Source organism: Rhinopithecus bieti, unplaced genomic scaffold, assembly GCF_001698545.2.
Source record: "Rhinopithecus bieti isolate Rb0 unplaced genomic scaffold, ASM169854v2 scaffold_3948, whole genome shotgun sequence".
NCBI classification, from domain to species: Eukaryota; Metazoa; Chordata; class Mammalia; order Primates; family Cercopithecidae; genus Rhinopithecus; species Rhinopithecus bieti.
The window spans coordinates 2,173,053-2,192,669 of record NW_016804646.1 but is presented as its reverse complement, the minus strand read 5'-3'; the positions used below and the strand labels follow the sequence as shown (position 1 = coordinate 2,192,669).

Here is a 19,617-nt window from a genome sequence, read left to right as displayed (position 1 = left end):
TTAAATTCAAATTTATATTTATTTTTTTCTTTGTATTTTGTAATGATTTGGGTTTGAAAAAAGACTTTGATTTCAAGATCAGATATGTAGGTTGAGCATTCTTAATCTGAAAGTCCAAAATCCAAAATGCTCCAAAATTTAAAACTTTTTGAGCTTCAACATGACATTACGTGTGGAAAATGTCACATTTCACCCTCATGTGATCTGATGCAGTCAAATCACAGTCAATACTTTATTTCATGCACAGAATTATTTAAAATATTATATAAAATTACTTTCAGGCTACATGTATAAGATGTATATAAAACATAAATGAATTTCGTATTTCGACTTGGGCCCCCTCCTTAAGATACTTTATTTATATGCAAATATCTCAAAATTTAAAAAATATCCAAAATCTGAAACTGTTCTGATCCCAACTGTTACAGTTAATATTGAGTGCCAACTTGATTGGATTGAAGGATGCAAAGTATAGTTCCTGGGTGTGTCTGTGAGGGTGTTGCCAAAGGAGATTAACTTTTGAATCAGTGGACTGGGAGAGAGATACTCACCCTCAATTTGGGTGGGCACCATCTAATCAGCTGCTGACATGGCTAGAATAAAGCAGGCAGAAGTTGGAAGGACTTGATTTGCTGAGTCTTCTGGCTTTCACCTTTCTCCCATGTTCAATGCTTCCTGCCCTGGAATATCAGAGTCCAAGTTCTTCAGCTTTTGGACTCTTGGACTTACACCAGTTATTTGCCAGGGGCTTTCAAGTCTTCAACCACAGACTGAAGACTGCACTGTCACCTTCCCTACTTTTGAGGTTTGGGGACTCAGACTGACTTCCTCTCTCCTCAACTTGTAGACAGCCCATTGTGGGACTTCACCTTGTGATCATGTGAGTCAATTCTCCTAATAAACTCCCCTTCATATATACATCTATGCTGTTAGTCCTGTCTCTCTAGAGAATGCTGACTAATATACCAAGCGTTTTAGATAAGGACAATCCACCTGTATATTCTCCTATACTTCTGTTTTTATTGTCTTGTTTTTATTTTTTAACACAACTATAAAATGTATTAGAATTTTAGTATTTTTTATGATGGGCTCTAAAGATAACCTTTTATTTCTAGGATGTCAACATCAACTAAGAAGGTAAACTCAGCTTCTCATTTATATGTCATTGTATTTAGCATCCTTAAATGACTTTCTTAAATAGCTCTACTCTTACAATTTTTTTTTTTTTTTTGAGACAAGGTCTTGCTCTCTCATCCAGGCTGAGTGCAGTGGTATCATCACGGCTCACTGAAGCCTCAATCTCCTAGGCTCAAGTGATCTTCAGCCTCCAGAATAGCTGAGATTTCAGGTATGCCAACACACCCAGATAATTTTCTTTTCTTTTTTCTTTTTTCTTGTTTTTGTAGAGATAGGGTCTCACTGTGTTATCCAGGCTATTCTCAAACTTCTGGCCTCAAGAGATCCTCACACTGGGCCTCCCAAAGTGCTGGGATTACAGGTGTGAGCCACTGCGCCCAGCCTAGTAAAATAACTATATTTTACATATAATTATATTTTAAATAATGGCATCATTTTGAAAAGTAAGGAAAACAGGAAAAATATAAAATTCCTTATAAGATATAAGATTACAGATAAAGTGGGATTTAATACTGCTGGTAACCATCTCCCTGCACCAGCTGAGTGATGAGGTCAGAGAATAAATCTGGTTAAATTGATCTGAAAATACTATGCTATCTGGTGGGGATGTGAGTTTTTAAAAGGCCTACAAGACTAGAATAGTAAACTAGCATGAGTCATGCACAGCTGAGAAGATTAGTGCCTCTGCTGCCTTTTCAACTAGACTATCAAATACTAATGGCCTTCACGTAGGACTGACCTGCTCTGATAAATAGTGTGCAATAATAACATGTGGACCAAGTTAACAAAAATGGCCATAATTGTAATTAAAAATGGCCGTATTTATGATAAAAATGATCTCCCGTGAGTGTTTGTTTGCACATCTGAATATTCTGATACTGACTTTTTTTCTCCTGTTGTTTTAGGCAGTAACACCTAATTCAAGGAAACCTGTAGACAGGTACAGAAAACATACTAAGAACACAGGAACCTCTGGATCCAGCAAAGGTGACTGAGTCCACAATGCCTCCAACAGATCTGAAGATAAATCACAAGACAACGGAACATCACTGTCTCTTATTTGGTGTCCTATGGCTGAAAATGTGCAGTGTTTCTGATGTATGTCTTTATGGGGGTATTTTAGGGTAAAGAGAATTGTGTAAGTTAGGACTTCCCTGACAGAGACATGATCTAGAATCAGAATCCTGGGATCTTCTCATCTCTACGGTTAACTCACGCCCAAGTCCCTGGAGGGCACAGACACAGCCCTGAGGATTTGTCTGCGGGGGCCCTCAGCATCCTTGAGGGTTTACATTAGTGAGACAAATGGCGAATTCACTGCAGCCAAATGTTGCACATTTCATGATTAAAGACAAGTCTCCCCAGACTGGGCTTCATTTGTTTCTCCTGCAGTGAAATATGTGTGGATTTGTATTTTTTCATTACTACATAAATACAAGAAGTTTATGAAATGCTGAAGGAATTACCAAAGTTAGATCTCCCATTCTATGGCTATGAAAAGAATTTCCTTGTTGTTTCTTGCTTCATAAAAACACAAGCCACGATCTAATGATTTAATGAAAAAAATCTATTTAGTTTAAAAAGTGAAATTAGAATTTGGCACATCTGCTCAATACCTCAGGGGGAGTTAAACCCTTGCTTTCTGAAAATAAAGGGTACTGTAAAAATGTGTACCACCAATTGTCCCAGGTTATTGATTAGTAATGCAGATGGCACTGGATCATAACATCAAAGTTGTTGTTTTGGTTCAGATCATTGTACTATGCATTTCCAGGCTAGCAGACAATTCATTTGTATTTTCACACATGCCAATACTTAAATGTCTACTCGATGCCGGCCACCATGGAGGAGCTGGGAATACAGTGGTAAACAAGAGTGCTGGAGCCCAGGGACCTTGCTATGATACATACCACTACCATGGTCCCAGTAATACCTGCCAGCTGGCATTCACGCCCTTGTGTAGTCTCCTCCTTTTATGCACATGGAATGGACCTAATGACTGTTTTCTAACAGAATTTGACAAGAATTCTGGAATGTCATTTTCCACATTAGGTTACCAGGAGACTGTGGCTTCTTTCTTGGGTGCCCTCTCTTCGCTCTGTCCCATTTGCTCTGCAAGAAGACCTGCTATATTGTGAGCTGCCTGAGAGAGGCCCACAGTGGGAGAAACCGATATGCCCAAGGACCATCAAGAACCAACAGCCAATGAGTGGACTTGGGGCAAGACATGCTGGGTGAGCCCGATGTAGCTGCCTGCCCTTGGCCAATAACTTTATTACAGTCTGATGGAGACCCCCAGCTAGGGGCACCTGGCTAAGCTGCTCCCAGATCCCTGCCCCATGCCCCATAATAACATTGAGGGGATATATGTTTGCTATCTGAGGTTAAAGACTTTGGTAGTAGTTTGATGTGCAGAAATAGGTGACTTACACACTTACTTGCTAGAGCCAGGGTCAGATAGTGGACAGCTACATCAATGGATGATATGATGTCAAATTGATCTTTCTGCTTTCATGATTTTCTCTTTGTCACTGCTCTTGAGAGATTTGATTTTGATATTCCTTGGTGGTGTTTCCTTTATGTTTCTAATGCTTAGCGAGATTTTAGACTCTTGGAAGTATGAGTATAATTTTCATTACGTTTGGAAACATTCTAGCCATTATTTCTTCAAATGGTTTTTCTAGTCCCTCCTTACTCTTCAGGGACTCTAGTTACTCATTTTAGGGTTGTTTAATGTTGTCCCACAGCTCACTCCTGCGTTGCTGATTTTAAAAAATGCATTTTCATACTGTGTTTCATTCTGGATCATTTCTATTTCTAAGTCTTCACACTCACTAATTTCTCTTTCTGCAAGGTCTAATTCACTTTTATTCTGTCCAAGAAATTTTACAGGTCCTATACTGTAATTTTCATCCCTAGAAGTTTGATTGGGGTCTTTTTTATGTCTTCCCTGTCTTCACTTGACTTTTTGAAATATGGAAATACAGTTATAATAACTGTTTTAATGCAATTTTCTGCCAATTCTCACATTTGTGTCAGGGCTGGGTCAATTTTGAAGGAAGGATGGATGGATGGATGGATGGATGGAAGGATGGATGGAATAATTTAGTCCTCATTATGAGTCATTTTCCTGTTTCTTTACATGCCTGGTAATTTTTTACTGGATGCCCAGGTTTGTAAATTTTAACTTGTGTGCTTGATTTTTTTTAACTCCTAGAAATATCCTTGAACTTTATTCTGGAATGCACTTCAGTTACTTGGAAACAGCTTGAAATTTTTAAATTTTTATTTACTTTTTTTTTTCAGGGCATTGCTCAGTTTAATGTAAATTATTCCGAACCCTGCAGCCAGATACTTCGGCACAGTCTACAGGCTGCTTGTGAATATGGAGTTTTTCCCGTCTACCTATGGAAAGAGACTATTCTCAGCACTGTTACTACTGATCCTTCAGGGTGGCTCTTTCTCTGGCCCTGGGGAGTTTCCTTGCATATGTGTGGTGATAAGGGACTCCACTGAATACTCCCTGGGGACCCTGGGAAGGATGCTGTGCAGCTTCCTCTTCTGTGTTACCTCAACCTGTGAACTCAAGTACCTTCTCCTTCCAAGACTCTCATCTCAGTCTTCTCAACTCAGGGAGTCTTCAGGAGCCCTTCCTGTCTACTGTTCCTATCCATATGGCTTACAAACCCTCTCAAGGCAGTGAAATGGGACAGTCATAGGATTCACTTTGTTTTTCTCCTTTTATGGATCACTGTCCACTTGTCTGATACCTATTGCCTTGCTAACCGTGGTCTCACATATCTTGTGTGCTGGAGGTTGTTTGTAGTGGGAGGATATATTCCTGTACTCCATCTCATTCAGAAGTGCAAGGATGATATATGTCTATTCTTAATTAGATTTTTATTTAGATATAATTATAGACTTATATTTTGTTGTACCAAGTAATACAGAGAGATCTCATACAACCATTTATCTAGTTTCTTCCAATGGTAACATCTTGTTATAATTGGACGATACCACAACCAGGATATCGACATTAGTAGAGTCACAACATGGCACATTTCTGTGATAGTTAATATTAAGTGTCAACTTGATTGGATTGAAGGATGCGAAGTATTGTTTCTGGATGTGTCTGTGAGGGTGTTGCCAGAGGAGATTAACATTTGGGTCAGTAGACTGGGAGAGGCAGACCCACCCTCCATCTGGGTGGGCACAATCCAATTGGTTGCCAACGCAGCTAGAAAAAGCAGGCAGAAGAAAGTGGAATTAGCTGACCTTCTGAGTCTTCTGACCTTCATCTTTCCCCCATGCTGGATACTTCCTGCCCTCCAACATCAGACTCCAAGTTCTTCAGTGTTTGGACTCCCGGACTTACACCAGTGGTTTAACAAGGACTCTCCGGCCTTCAGCCACAGACTCAAGGCTGCACTGTCGGCTTCCCTACTTTTGAGGTTTTGGGACTCGGACTGAGCCACTGCCGGCTTCCTACCTCCTCAGTTTGCAGAGATGGTCTATCATAGGGCTTCACCTTATGATCATGTGAGTCAATTCTCCTTGATAGACTCTCTTTCATATATATACATATATCCTATGAGTTCTATCCCTCTAGAGAACCCTGACAGATACAATTTTTATCATCACAAAGATTTCTCATATTGCTTTTTTTCTTCTTCTGCCCCTCATATCCCCTCCTTAACGTTGGCAGTCACTAATCTTTTCTGCTTATATAATTCTGTCATTTGAAGAATGTTATATAAATGGAATTATACAACATATAAACACTTGGGATTTGTTTTCTCATTCAACATAGTTCTTAAGAGATTCATCCATGGTGTATCTATTAATAGTTTATCCTTTTTATTGCTGAGTAGTATTCCATAGTATGGATATATCAAAGTTTAACTGTTCACCCATTGAGGGATATCTGGGTCATTTCAAGTTTTTGTAAACATCATAAATGGTATTGTGTTTTTAACTTCAGTGTGCATGTGCTTGTTGCTAGTATATTAAAATATGGTTAAATTTTGTATGTTTATCTTATATTCTATGGCATTGGTCAGCTCTAAATTAGTTCTAGTACTTTTTTAATGGGCATTTGGGGATTACTCTACATCTGTAATCATGCAGTCTACAAATGGGGGTAGTTTTATTTCTTTCCTTTAGATTTGTATACACTTTATTTATTTTTCTTGTTTAATTGCACTGGCTGGACCTTACTGTATGTGTTGAGTGAGAGTAGTGAGAGCAGATATCTGGGCCTTGATACAGCTCTTAGGAGAAAATCATTCAGTGTTTCCTAATTAAGTATCATAATATGCATAGGTTTTTTGTAAATATTTTTTGTCAAGTGGAGAAAGTCCATTCTTGACTATTTCTTGAGAGTTTTTATCATAAGTGGGTATTTGATTGTGAAGTTGTCTATTTTTTTTCTTTCAGTTCAATCAGTTTTCACCTTAAATATTTTGCAGCTCTGTTTTCTGGAGAATACATGTTTAGGATTTTTATATCTTTCTTGGTGGATTGACACTTTTATCATTGTGTAATATATATCTCTATATTTTAATACAGTATAATTTTTTTCTTTTTCCTGGAGCTATTCTTTCATGTTAAGTATTCTGAAAATAAATAGTCTCTCTTTTTTTTTTTGAACTGATAATGTCTTGATTCCCTCTTCGTCCCTGAAGGATACTTTCACTGGATATGAAATTGTTGAGTTGACAGTTGTTTTCTTTCAGCCTGTGAAAAAATGTGCCACTTTCTTTTGGTGTTTATTGCTCCTGGTAAGAAATACACTGTCATGTTTTTAGTCCTTTCCCTATGATTAAGGTGTCATTGCTCTCTCACTAATTTTAATATTTTTTTCTTTTTCTTTTGTTTCCAGATGTTTGGCTATGATGAGTCTTAATATGAATCTCTTTGGTTTTACCTTATTTCTGTTTCACTCAGCCCCTTGAATCTGTGGTTTTATGTATTTGACTACATTTGAGAAGCTTCCAGTCATTAGTTTTTAATGCACTATTTTAGCTCCAACTACTTTCTCTTCTCTGCTGGGATTTTGATGACATAAATGTATATTTTGTTAAAGTCCTAACAGTCTCTGACGCTCTCTTGCTTATTTTCAGTCTATTTTCTCTCCATTGCTCAGACTGGGTAAGTTCTAATGTCCTATCTTCAATTTTCCCATTGTTAAAGCTTGAAATTTTGTGTCCCACAAAATTTTATATGTTAGAGCCGTAAGCCCATTTTGGCTGTATTTTGAGATGGGTCCTTTAAGGAGGTAACTAAGGTTAAATGAGATCATAAGGGTGGAATTCTGATCTGATAGAATTTGTATCCTTGTCAGAGAGCTTGTGCTTGTGCAGGTGTCTCTCTCTCTCTCTCTCTCTCCTGACCCTGCTTCTCTCTTTATATTTATACACATACCAAAGAAAAGTCATGGGAGGACACAGTGAGAAGGCAGCTGTCTGCCAGCCAGGAAGCGAGCCCTCACCAGAAATCACGTTGGCCAGAAGATTGATCTTGGACTACTCACTCTTCAGAACTGTGAGAAATATATTTCTATTGTTTAAGCAACCCAGTCTGTGGTATTTTGTGGTGGCAGCCTGAACAGATAGATTTGAATACAAAAAGCTCGGTGCTTTTGTAACAAATACCTGAAAATGAGGAGGCAGCGTTAGAACTGGGTAGTGTGTAAAGGCTAGACGAGTTTTGGGGTACATACCAGAAAAAGCCTAGATTACCATGAAGGGACTATTGGTGGAAATGTGTACATTAAAGGTGACTCTGGGGAGGACAGCAAGAAAACAGAAGACCTGAAGAGAAAGTCTTCCTCTTCTTGAGAATGCATATATCATCATAAACAGATTGTTGGTGGAAATATGGATAGGAATGGTCATTCTAGTGTTGTCTCAGGTGGAAATGAGGAACAGGTTATTGGAAACTGAAGTAAGGGTGATCCTTTTTATAAAGTGGCAAGCACCTTGGCTAAACTGTGCACTGACATTTTGTGGAAGGTGGACTTTGAGAGTGATGAAATTGGATATTTAGCTGAGGAGATTTCTAAGAAAAATATTGAAGCATATTAAGTTGTCCTTACATTAGGAGTAAGATATGAGAGGAGAGAGATAAATTGAAGAAAGTATTCAGCAAAAAGGAACCAGAACTTGGTGATTTAGAAAATTCCTAGACTATCCATATTGCAAAAAAGGAGAAAACATGTTCCAAAGAGAACACTATGGGTGTAGATGAACAACTACTTGATAAGATTCATGTTTCTGTAAACCACAAATGTAATCAACCACTTCTGCAGAAGCCAGAAATAGAAATGGGATTATACCTGCAGAGACACTGCCAGTTTGAAGTAAAGGAACCTAAGAAAGTGTGACACAATGGAAGAAGGCTATTGGACTTCTGGAATCTACAGAAGGGGACCATAAAGCTATTGAACTGTGAACATGCTTCAGCCTTTAAGAAAAAGAAAAGAATGTCCCTGAAGGGGATTCAGAGGTCATTAGGGCTTCCTCCTCAGTTTCAAAGACGGAGCTACCACCTCTGTTTCAATGGGCTTGGCTGTTGTCACGCAAGTCCTTATAGGCAGAACCACCTGGCAAAGTCTCAAAGGCAGGGCCACCACAACTGAAGGAGCAGGTCTTCCCTGCAGAACTATGGGAGTGATGCTACCATCTCAGTGGGCCTGGAAGAAGCAGCATTGATCCAAAGTGTATTCTTGTCTTCAGATCTATTGGAATTTGCCTGCTAGGTTTTTGGTTTGCATAGAATCCATCACCTCTTTCTTCTTTGCTGTTTCTTCCTTTGGAATAGGAATGTCCATGCTGTGCCTGTCTTATATTCTGGAAGCACATACTTGTCTGTTTTCACATGTTCACAGGTAGAGAGGTGATATGGTTTGGCTGTGTCCCCACCCAAATCTCATCTTGAATTATAGCTCTGATAATTCCCACATGTTGTGGGTGGGACCCCGTGGGAGATCACTGAAACATGGGGGCAGTTTTCTCCATATTGTTTCCATGGTAGTGAGTAAGTCTCATGAGATCTGATAGTTTTATAAGAGGAAAGCCCTTTTGCTTGGTTCTCATTTTCTCCATTGTCTGCCATCATGTAAGACATGCTTTTCGCCTTTCACCGTGATTGTGAGGCCTCCCCAGCCACATGGAACTTGAGTCCATCAAACCTCTTTTTCTTTACAAATCACCCACTCTTGGGTATGTCTTTATCAGCAGTGTGAAAAAGGACTAATTCAAGAGGCATTCTACCTCATCATGAATCATACCTTGAGTCTCACCCATGTCTGATTTAGATGAGTTTAGATGAGACTTTGGAATTTAGACTGCAGGGTTGATGCTGGAATAAGTTAAAATATTCAGGGCTGTCAGGATGATATTTGCACACAAGAAGAACATGAATTTCAGGAGGTCAGAGGCGGAATGTTATGGACTGAATATTTGTATCCTCCCAAATTCATATGCTGAAGCCCTATCCTCCAGTGTGGCTGTCTTTAGAGCTGGGGCATCTAAGGAAGTAATTAAGATTAAATGAGTCCTGATAAGAGTGGGGTCGTTATCAGGTAGAATTAGTTTCCTTATAAGATGAGACATCAGAGAGTTCGCTCTATGTTACTGCGAGTGCTCCAGAGAAATACCGTGTGAGGACGCAGCAAGCAGGTGGCCATCTACAAGCCCAAAAGAGAACCCTGACCGGACATGGATCAGCTGGAACTTGGATTGTGGGCTTCCCAACCTCTAGAACTGTGAGGAATGTTTCTGTGTAAGCCATCCAGTCTGTGGTAGTTTGTTATGGCAGCCAACAGACTTAAGACAACAGCCAGCATGCACCCCTCCATTCTGCTGTCAAGCCTTCCGTTGAGTGTTGTATTTCAGCTGTGTGCAGTAAATGTAGTCATGATACAAACTAAACACTCACAAAAATATTGTAGCAAATAAAAACTCACAAGAAACGCAAACTCATGATGTAAAGACTGGCAAACAAAAAGGCTTGATTTCAAAGAAACAAACAAAATTCTTGGGCCTAAGACATTGGGTTTTGGTGCCTTTGGAAATTATCTAAAACGTATGAGTTAATGACTCAATACAGCTGTGATTGATTAGCCAGTCATTTGTGGGACCATCATAGTTACTCAGCATTTTCTCTTAAATGCTTACTCTTTAAAAAAGTTACTGAACTATCTGCATGTATTTAATAGATAAATATTTGTTAAGGGCCCTTTATTTCCTTGGCACCATTCTAAGCATGGAAATTAGATTTTAAAAAATAATGTACTTAATACCTCTATTGATTGTATTTTGGTTTTAGCCTTATAATTATGGAAAAGAAAAGTCCTCAGTATTTAGGGTGTATATTGTGAGCACTGATCTAATGACTACTTAAAAAAAATTCTTCTTCTTTACTTCTAGTAGAAGCTGTTTCTTACTGTTGTTTATAACAGAAAGGAAAGAATAACTATTAAATATATGCAGCATAAAACCTCTCTTGGTCTCCATCTTCGTGTAGAATTATTCCTGAAAAATTGCAGTGACTCAAAAGGCTTCCTGATCCTCACAGGTGGTCAGAGGTTTCAGTGTGGCAGCTGCCAAGCCCAACCCACCCCTGTGAAACAGCAGCAGGGGGACCACTAGAAAGAGCCAGTTAGAAGGATTTATTTTCTGTTTTTTTTTTTCCCCTCCTTAATCAATGGAAAAATATCTGTAATACTTAGCCTGATAAGCAGAAAAAGGGAAATGTAAGACTCAAATTATCGGTTCATAAAATAAAGCTCCAGACAATTCTGTTTTATTATACAGAATGGATTGGTTGTGGTCTGTTAGCAGGCAGAAGCACTATGCATACAGATACCATAATAATAGTAAAGAATGGTTGAGTGGAGAACCAGTGCCTCTACTCCAATTATTTTTATAATTGCTCTCTATCTACTGTCTCTGCAGATATTCCATAAACCATGTGCAACACTAACTCCATCCTTTTGTTGCATTTGTTATTATTTTTGCTATAGATAAAATTTTCAACCATGTAGAAACAAAAGTTTAAAACTGTTACGTTGCTCTCTGCATTTACAGGTTTGCCATAATGTGGCATAATTGGACATGCTGTTAAAAGACCAAATTAAACACATCATGTTTTGGTAAAGAAACGAACCCAGGAAGTAGTAAAGATAGCGGGGAATTCCTGAATCCCAAAAGTCTTCTTAATTTTGACCATTTGACATTCTTGTGTGTGTGTGTGTGTAGTAAATCAAATCAGAAAAACAGCCAAAATGGGCCAGCTCTCAAAATCCAGGCGCTTTAGTGAGACAAAGACTATTTCAGATTTCAAGGGCTCAACCCTGTGGATTAATATCTTGCCATTCAAAGAGGTAGTTAGTACTGTGAGGTCATTTATTGATTTCATTAACAAATATTTGTGGACTACTTACAATGGGCCAGGACCTGTTTTGATGCTAAGGGTCAGTGGATTTCAAAGCTAAATATGTAAGAATTTACATATGTAATATGTAGCTATTATATGTAAATATGTATTTACATATTTTAGATTTCAAAGCTAAATATGTAATAAATACGTAATGTGTTGCCAGAAACATTTTTCCCTGAGCAGCAACTGAACAGTGGGAAACCACTTAGCTGGAGTCATGGTCCCATTGGCTCTGCTGGCCTACTGTCCTGCAGTTTGGTATTTCAGCATTCATTGAAGATAAAATTGCTTTTCCCTGACGTTTTTTGTTTGTCTCAAAAGCAGTCTAAGACATGCTTTCTTCATTTGAGAGATATTCAGAAGAGGGCTTGAAAAAGAAGACCAAATACAATATTGTCAGTAGTGCACCAGGATTGGGAAGGGCAAAAATGTCCACAAAAGACAGAATAGACAAGAGATTAGCTGAGGGATCAATGTATCCATACATAAGCAGACAACTAATAATAAAAATAAAGAATGACTGAGTTTCCAAACCTACTGCTTTGTAAAAACAAAACAGAACAAAAAGCACCCTAAATTTTAGTGGCTCAAAACAACCATAATGTTTCTGCTGCTCTTGCTTGGCTCACATATATGACGGCATCAGTCAGCAATTCAGACCTGGGTGGAATTCTGATCTGTCCTCACATACTCGTGGTGGGAGCTGGTGGGGTGCTGGAACCTTCTTCTCTTTTCTCCCACCACTCTCTTACCCCTTTTCTCTCCCACCACTCTCTCACCCATTTCTCTCCCTGTACCCTTCTCCATTTATTCACTAGGCTGGCCCAGGCTTCTGTATTTGGCAGCAGGACAATCTAAGAAACTGAAGGCAGAAGCTGCAAGCTCCTGAGACCCAGGCTCTGACACTTTCCCAGTGTCACTTCTGCCAGGTTCTGTTGGTGAAAGCAAATCACAGGGAACAGATCTAATGGTCAGTGATGTAGACTGTATCTCTTAAAGGGGGTTATGCAGAAAATTGTGACCATATTCGATCTACAGCACCTATTAAGGACTGCATGTCCTGTGTATAAGAACATAATTATGTAAATATATAATATACATATTTCAAAATAACCTCTATTGAATAAGAGATGACTGGAAATTAAAACACATAAAATAAGAAAAGACCATGAGAGGGTGCAAAATAGGCTTTTGTACCTATTACATTGTTGAAACAATGTAAAACTTGTAGTAAAGTTGCAATAATTTTTTTAAGAACTTCCATCTGTCATTTATATGAATTTCCCAAATGCAGATATTTTACCACATTTGCTTCAGCAGTAGAATAAGGATGAATAGGTACATACAAATTCAGAAAGTAGATTAGTAGCTGTGGGTGGGAGAGTGAGAATAGGAACTGAGTACTGATGGATAAGGGGTTTCTTTGGGGCTGTAAAAATGTATAGAATTAAAATGTGATCTTGAGTGGCACAACTCAGTGGTATACTAAAAACACGAAATTCTACACTTTTGATGAGTTAATTTTATGGTATGTGAATTATATCTTAATAAAACTATTTAAAATACTATCCATGAGCACTAGGTGAACGAATTTCATTATTAATGAAATCAAATGCAAGGTTTTGGGGCTTAATGTGTGCTAGAACTCTATTCTAGATCACCAGAGAGGCTACACGGTCAAAGTAAATAGGAGATTATTGGTGAAGTCTGTGAAGTGACCGGGGAACTTATATCCCCGCCCCTCTGAGTATGTCTTTCAGCCTGAGGCCTCAGGTGGTTTCAGTTATTTCACGGGCCCAACGTGGGACTCTCTGATTCAATGGAGTTAGAGAAATTGAGCAGCTAGCATGGATCCCCTGACGTGCGTGTGGTGGGAACTGAGTACGAAGAAACCAAGGCCTGGCTCCTGCCTCCTGCACCCTGCCGGTATATGTAGGTAGGGATCTGATGGGCCAGTTTTGACTTGGTGGGGTATATAAAACAGACATAACACCATTGTATATCTATAAATACATATAGAAAAATAGAAATATCAAATATTGTTCAAAGAAAAAGAAACCTGAAACTAAACAGAGTTGACACAGACAATTGTTCCATCTTTGGCTGATCAGAGCATTCTTTGTATCAGTATCTTCCGGAAGTATCTGGTTTTCCTTCACAAAACATTTGTTCTCATTTTAATTTGTTGCTTGTAGTTTGCATTAAGTCTTATATTTTCATTCATTTTATGTGCCATTTACCTAGAAAATTATTAATAAGAAATAACCATAGCAACTAAATAACAACTGATACCTCTTGGAAAGCCTTAAATGAGTTTTGAATAACTTCTTGATTGCTACTGTAGCTAAAATATGTGTTTTGTGAAAAATGCACATTATATTATTGTCATGGTAAGAAACTGAGATAAATTACAGATAATTCCCATTTTGTAGTACCGTTTCTATGGTTATATAAGCAATTTATGTTACTTCAGTACTTGTTACCATGGTAATTTCAGGTAATTCCAGGTTAGTAAAATTAAAATGGTGTGGGTATTTTTGTTTGTTTGTTTGGTTGGTTGGTTTTGTTTTGTTTTTGGTGATGGTTGTTGAGTAACATTGTTCATGTGGAAAGAAAGAAATATCCCTTATCGGTAAAATAGAGTATTTCACTTAGTCGTGGTACTGGGTGACTGGAGGAGAGTAAACCAGTGGGCACCTCATTCTTCTTGGGAACCCCCTCCTCTCCTCTCCCACCGTTAGACAACCGTAAGACCCGGGCATCTCGAGCAGCTCCAGTTAAGCTCTTGCACATAATGGGCTGAGCCACGGTAACAGATGGAAAATAAGCTCTAAATTCTAACACTCTCTCAGCTGCTTGATATAAAAAGAGTGACAGAAAAATTAATGACTGCGAGCTCAGAAACAGAAAGCGCTGTCCAGATGCTTGTTTCATCGTTGTTGCTGATACTGTTTCTATTGTTTATTCATTTTTCTCTTGTTCTCCTCTGATGGACACACAAGCTGACATAAACTTAAAGAGGAGATTTGTGTATTGGAGTAGATGCCTGAAATGACTTTTGAAGGTGCGATGGTGGGCAGGGAAGATACCTTTAGTACAGGATTGATGCGCCACGCCTGCCAGGGAAAAGGGAGTGGTAGAAACTCCGCTGGAAGAGCATGGACATCCTCATGGGCAGAGCAACAATGTCCAAAGCACATGCTACACTGGACTTGGCCGACATCTAGGAGTGACTAAGTTTCTTCTGGCTACCAGTTAGGTTTTAGCCAAGGGACCCCACTGATTAGGCATGTGACCTTCATTTGACTTGGTAGTAGTCTCTAAAAGTCAGAAACCAAACATGTGGCCCTCCCCTAAAGAGCCTTGTGAGGTAAGTGGGGAGAGAGAGATGTCACTGGAATTTTACATCATAAATGTTGTGTGACTTTATCTTAGTTTTTTTCTCATTATCTTTTTCTTACTTTTCTTACCCCCCCAGTTTCTTAGCTTTGCTTTCTTGCCCTCCTCATCCATCTGATTTAAATTTTACATTTTGTTGTTTCATGTGTGTTTCTGCGAAGCTCTGATAAAACCTTATGAGGCAGAGTATGGTATGAGTTAATAAAAGTAATAGAAGTTAGGAACCATTATTGCAATGACAGTATAAAAGTAGAATAAGAACTGCACATACTGCGTATGCGGACCCATGTACAAGTGTGCACAACACTGTTTCAGTTAAAAATCTGTATGTCTACATTCACATCTGTCTGTTTGTTTAAAATGTTTGTATTATTTGAGGGTTTGTAAATTAAATCATTGCTAAAAGCATAAAGCTATTACATATCTAATTTTGCCCGACTTACATAAATAGCAGGATTTTCCAGTACAATTCATAATCTAACAGAATATCTTATTGGGAAACCATAAAACCAGTTCTACACCTCTTTATGCCAATACCAATAGGGTGCATATTTCAGTAGATATGAATAATGTGTCCACTACATTCTAGGAAATGTATGTTACTGAATCTCCAGGAAAATTTGTGGATAATATCTTATTTTCCTTTTTTTTTTTTTCTCCCTATGGAGACAGGAAGAAGTTTTGATACAAGAGAAAGAAACAATCCTCAGACAAAAACATACCTGGTTCCTTACTATGTAAATCCATTAGAGCAATTTAACTGAATTTTCTGCCTGTCTCTTCCTGCACAAATAGCTCCTGTTCAGAGATCCTCACAATTGCTGTGAAATTAAAGTAACTTTTCATAACCTGTAAGTACATACAATACTAAGACACCAAATTATTGATAAAAAGTTATAATTCAAAGCTCATCACTTTTTTAACCAAATACATTAAACACATCTGGATAAAACCACTTTCTTCTCCACAAACAAAGTTGCAAAGAATATATTTGGATTGCTTAGTGGGATTCCTTTCCCACAACACATTCATAGTGTCTCTTTCTCTCCTTTTCTTAAAAGCAAGATTACTTTGTTTTAGACCTGTCATTCTTCCATGGTGCTAACTTGACAAACTTTGTCTTTGAATATGCAATTGAATCAGCGTGTTTCAAGAAATATTACGCAGAGTGTATCAAAGCAAATACAATTGCAGCTCAATCTTAATAATGCTTTTACTTTAATTATAAAGTATGTTCAATGGCAGTTTCAAAATTAAATGAAAATTTTTACATGACATCTTAGCACCCATATGATAATTGAAAAAGAAGTTTGGCTGAGTAGATTAGGTTATGAAAGCTAAGATGTCAAAAGAATTTTTGTTTAAAAAAATGAAATCTCTTTTCAATTTGGGGAACATACGGCAGAAGAACCATAGATCTGGAAGAAAGGAACATTCAGCATTCAACAGGTACAGCTCTCTAGTATGGAAGAAATCTTAAAACAAGAACAACTGCAACAAGCAAGAGGCTCACATTGCCTCCTTGAGCCTGAGAAGGATTCTCCATATTCTTCAGATCATTATACAGAAGATATCTCCTCAAATCAGAGCAAAAAACATGACATTCAATTTCAGCATTATTGCATTTATTGCTCAATGCATTTAACTTTACTTGTTTTATCGACATTCTGTATGAGACTCCTTATTTCTCCCATAACTGCCGTAGGTTGGCAGCACTTATGTTAGCAATGTGATGTTCAAGGTTCAATGCAGTCACTTGACCTGGAGTTTGGGGTGAAGATAAATGATAAGGATTATTTATTTTACCAGCAGAGTAGCCCTGATGAGACTATGTGATTTCCTTCTAAGTGAGGATTTCCGGACGTCCCAATCAAGATGATCAATAAAATTAAAAATGATATAAATTACCATATTCATTAAATATATGGAAATAACATATTTGTTTAGTTTACTAAAAATGAAATGGATTAGCATATTCTTAGTGGTTATTTTAAGATTAGATATCAAGAATGTAATTGCTCAGTTGTGGCAAATGTGATCGACCCCTCCCCTCAATTTTTTTTTTTTTTTGAGACAGGTTCTCACTCTGGTGCTCAGACAGTGGCATGATCATGGCTCACTGCAGCCTCAACCTCCTGGACTCAAGTGATCCTCCCACCTCAGCCTCCCATGTAGCTGGGACTACTGGCATGTGCCGGTATGCCCAGCTAATTTTAAAATTTTTTGTAGAGATGGAGTCTCGCTATGTTACCCAGGCTGGTCTCAGGCTCCTGACCTCAGGTGATCTTCCCTCTTTTGCCTCCTAGAATACTGGGATTATAGGCATGAGCCACCACATCCAGTCTAACTATTCTCATTTTAACAAAAGTTGTTTTTATGTACAAAGCAAAATTAATTTTAGATATTTTCTAACCTAATATATACTAATTATTAGTAGATATACAAAATGAGCATTTTAATACGCCAGAGTCAAAATCTATTTTATTAAAACAAAAAACACACATGATAGATATGTTTCTTTTCATATGTCAAAGGTAAGAAAACAGAGTCATGGAGGAGCAACCTATCCCCAGGTCACCTGCCATACACTGGCAAAATCCAGGCCTTCAATTTATATTCTGTGTTTTTACATATTTTTTTTTTGTAATGTTGCTACCTGTGTCAGTAGCCCTTAATCATTCTAATCTCTGTAACCACAGTATTAAAATTTATTGAGTCCACCAAGAACTTTGGTTTATGTAAGATATATCAATGACTTTGCCATATCAGGATTTAAAATGAGAAAAACTTAAAATATGTATTTAGTCATTGAATAATAATAAATCTATTACATGTTAACAAAATAATATAACTTCTGATACCTATGCTTGTCAAAGCAAAATATTATTGAGAAGGGGGTCATTCTTTTAAAGTTTTTAACAAATCCCTTTAGTGTCTGGCTTAAAAGAAGACAGCTGAATTTCCATGTCTGCTTCTGCATTCAATGTAGTGCAATATATTGCTTTTGTTAATATATGTACTAAAAATAACTGGCGTCACACAGATACGTTTTTGGAAAAGGAAGGAGTATTATATTTGCCTTTCTAGATAACTGTGATGTGTATAAATAACCCAAAGTCAATAGTTAGCAGTTTCTTAAAGGTTAGTTCCTGCAGGAGTGGCTCACAACCCAGCACTTTGGGAGGCTGAGGTGGGAGGATTGGTAAAGGCCAGGAGGTTGAGACTGCAGTGAGCCAAAATCATGCCACTTCACCCTAGCCTGGAAGACAGAGAGAGACTCCAACTCTTAAAAAAAAAAAAAAAAAAAAGTTAGTTGCAAATATAGACTCTCGAACCATAGCAAACCTTGTACACTTGCGAGAGAAAGAAGAGTGAGAAAAAACATTTTAATCTTGATCCCACAAAACCTCTACAAGTCGATTGCACTTACTTCAGGGGTTCTCAGGTCACATTTTAAGAATCATTAATCTTTGATATTAAGTAATATTTGTGAGTATGATTTTAATGACTATATAATATCTTAAGAATAAATCTCCCATCATGATAATCTTCCACTTACTATTTATATTCCAGATTTTGTTTATATAAATAATCTCGTACTTTTTTTCATATTTCTATTTTTGGTAGATGTTTTTTAAATACTGCAAATGAGTAAGTATGGATCTTGTAAGGCATTACTGCCAATGATCAAATATCTTTCATAGCTGTTACAGTCGATCTTGCTATGAGTATTCTTGTACATCAGGTGAGCATTTCTGTTGAGTATATACCTCTTGATGGAATTGCTGGGTCATGCATTTACTCATGTTCCATATGAAGAGCTACTTCCCAACAATTTTCTAGAGGAGTTTTCCCAGTTGACCCTCCCATTAGCATTATAGGACAGTTCTAATTGCATCATCTTCTTGACACACTTGGTAATTGGTTTAGTGTATTTTCCATTTTACCTAATATGGTACGAGTGGACTTGTATCCCATTATGGTTATAATTTTCATTTCCCTGATGACTCACAGATGAGTAAATTAATATGTTTATTGGCAGTTTGAGTATTCTGTTTTGTGAAATGTCTTTTCAAGTTTTGCTCATTTTTAACATTTGATTGTCCATCTTAGACTGACTTGCTTATTAGAGTTCTTTATGTATTCCAGAGATCAGCCTCTTGTTGACTGTGTGTATTTAGAAGATCTACTCCCACGATGGGGCTTGCTTTTGCAATATGTTAATCACTTTAAATAATTTGTAATATATTTCAGTATATATATTTCCTCTTTTGTAGTTACTGCTTTTTTCTTATTTCTTTATGAAATCAGCCCAACTCCAAGGTCAACCTGATGTTCTCTTGTTTCCTGCTAAAATAGTTTTCATTTTAATATCAATTTAAATATGAATTCCATCTGAAATTTGATTTTGTGTTTTGTCTGAAATAGGATTCCATGTACACTTTATTTTCCAGGAAAGAATATAGTTACATAGCACCAACTACCAATTTTTCCACTGAACTGTATTAATTAATATAGTTTTTTGTTAGGTCTTGATTTTGTGAATATAAATTCACCAGATTTATTCTTCCAGACCACCTTCACTAATCTTGTGCTTTTGCATTTCTGTAATTTTAGTATCATTGTATCACTTTCTAA

At 37.5% G+C, this 19,617-nt stretch overlaps 1 long non-coding RNA gene across 6 annotated transcripts in view; it reads left to right on the top strand.

Moving 5' to 3' along the window:
• Positions 1 to 3,233: 3,233 nt before the first annotated feature.
• Positions 3,234 to 19,617, top strand: part of LOC108527979 (uncharacterized) — a 34,326-nt gene continuing 17,942 nt past the window's right edge. For 3 of the 6 annotated variants that reach the window (XR_001884998.1, XR_001884995.1, XR_001884994.1), the window contains exons 1-4: positions 7,570 to 7,680; positions 12,399 to 12,550; positions 13,341 to 13,516; positions 15,652 to 15,830. This is a non-coding gene — a long non-coding RNA (uncharacterized LOC108527979). Of the gene's footprint in view, positions 3,372 to 5,545; positions 5,677 to 7,569; positions 7,681 to 12,398; positions 12,551 to 13,340; positions 13,517 to 15,647; positions 15,831 to 19,617 lie in introns of those variants that run through there. The other 3 variants (XR_001884997.1, XR_001884999.1, XR_001884996.1) reach the window with 3 other exon arrangements.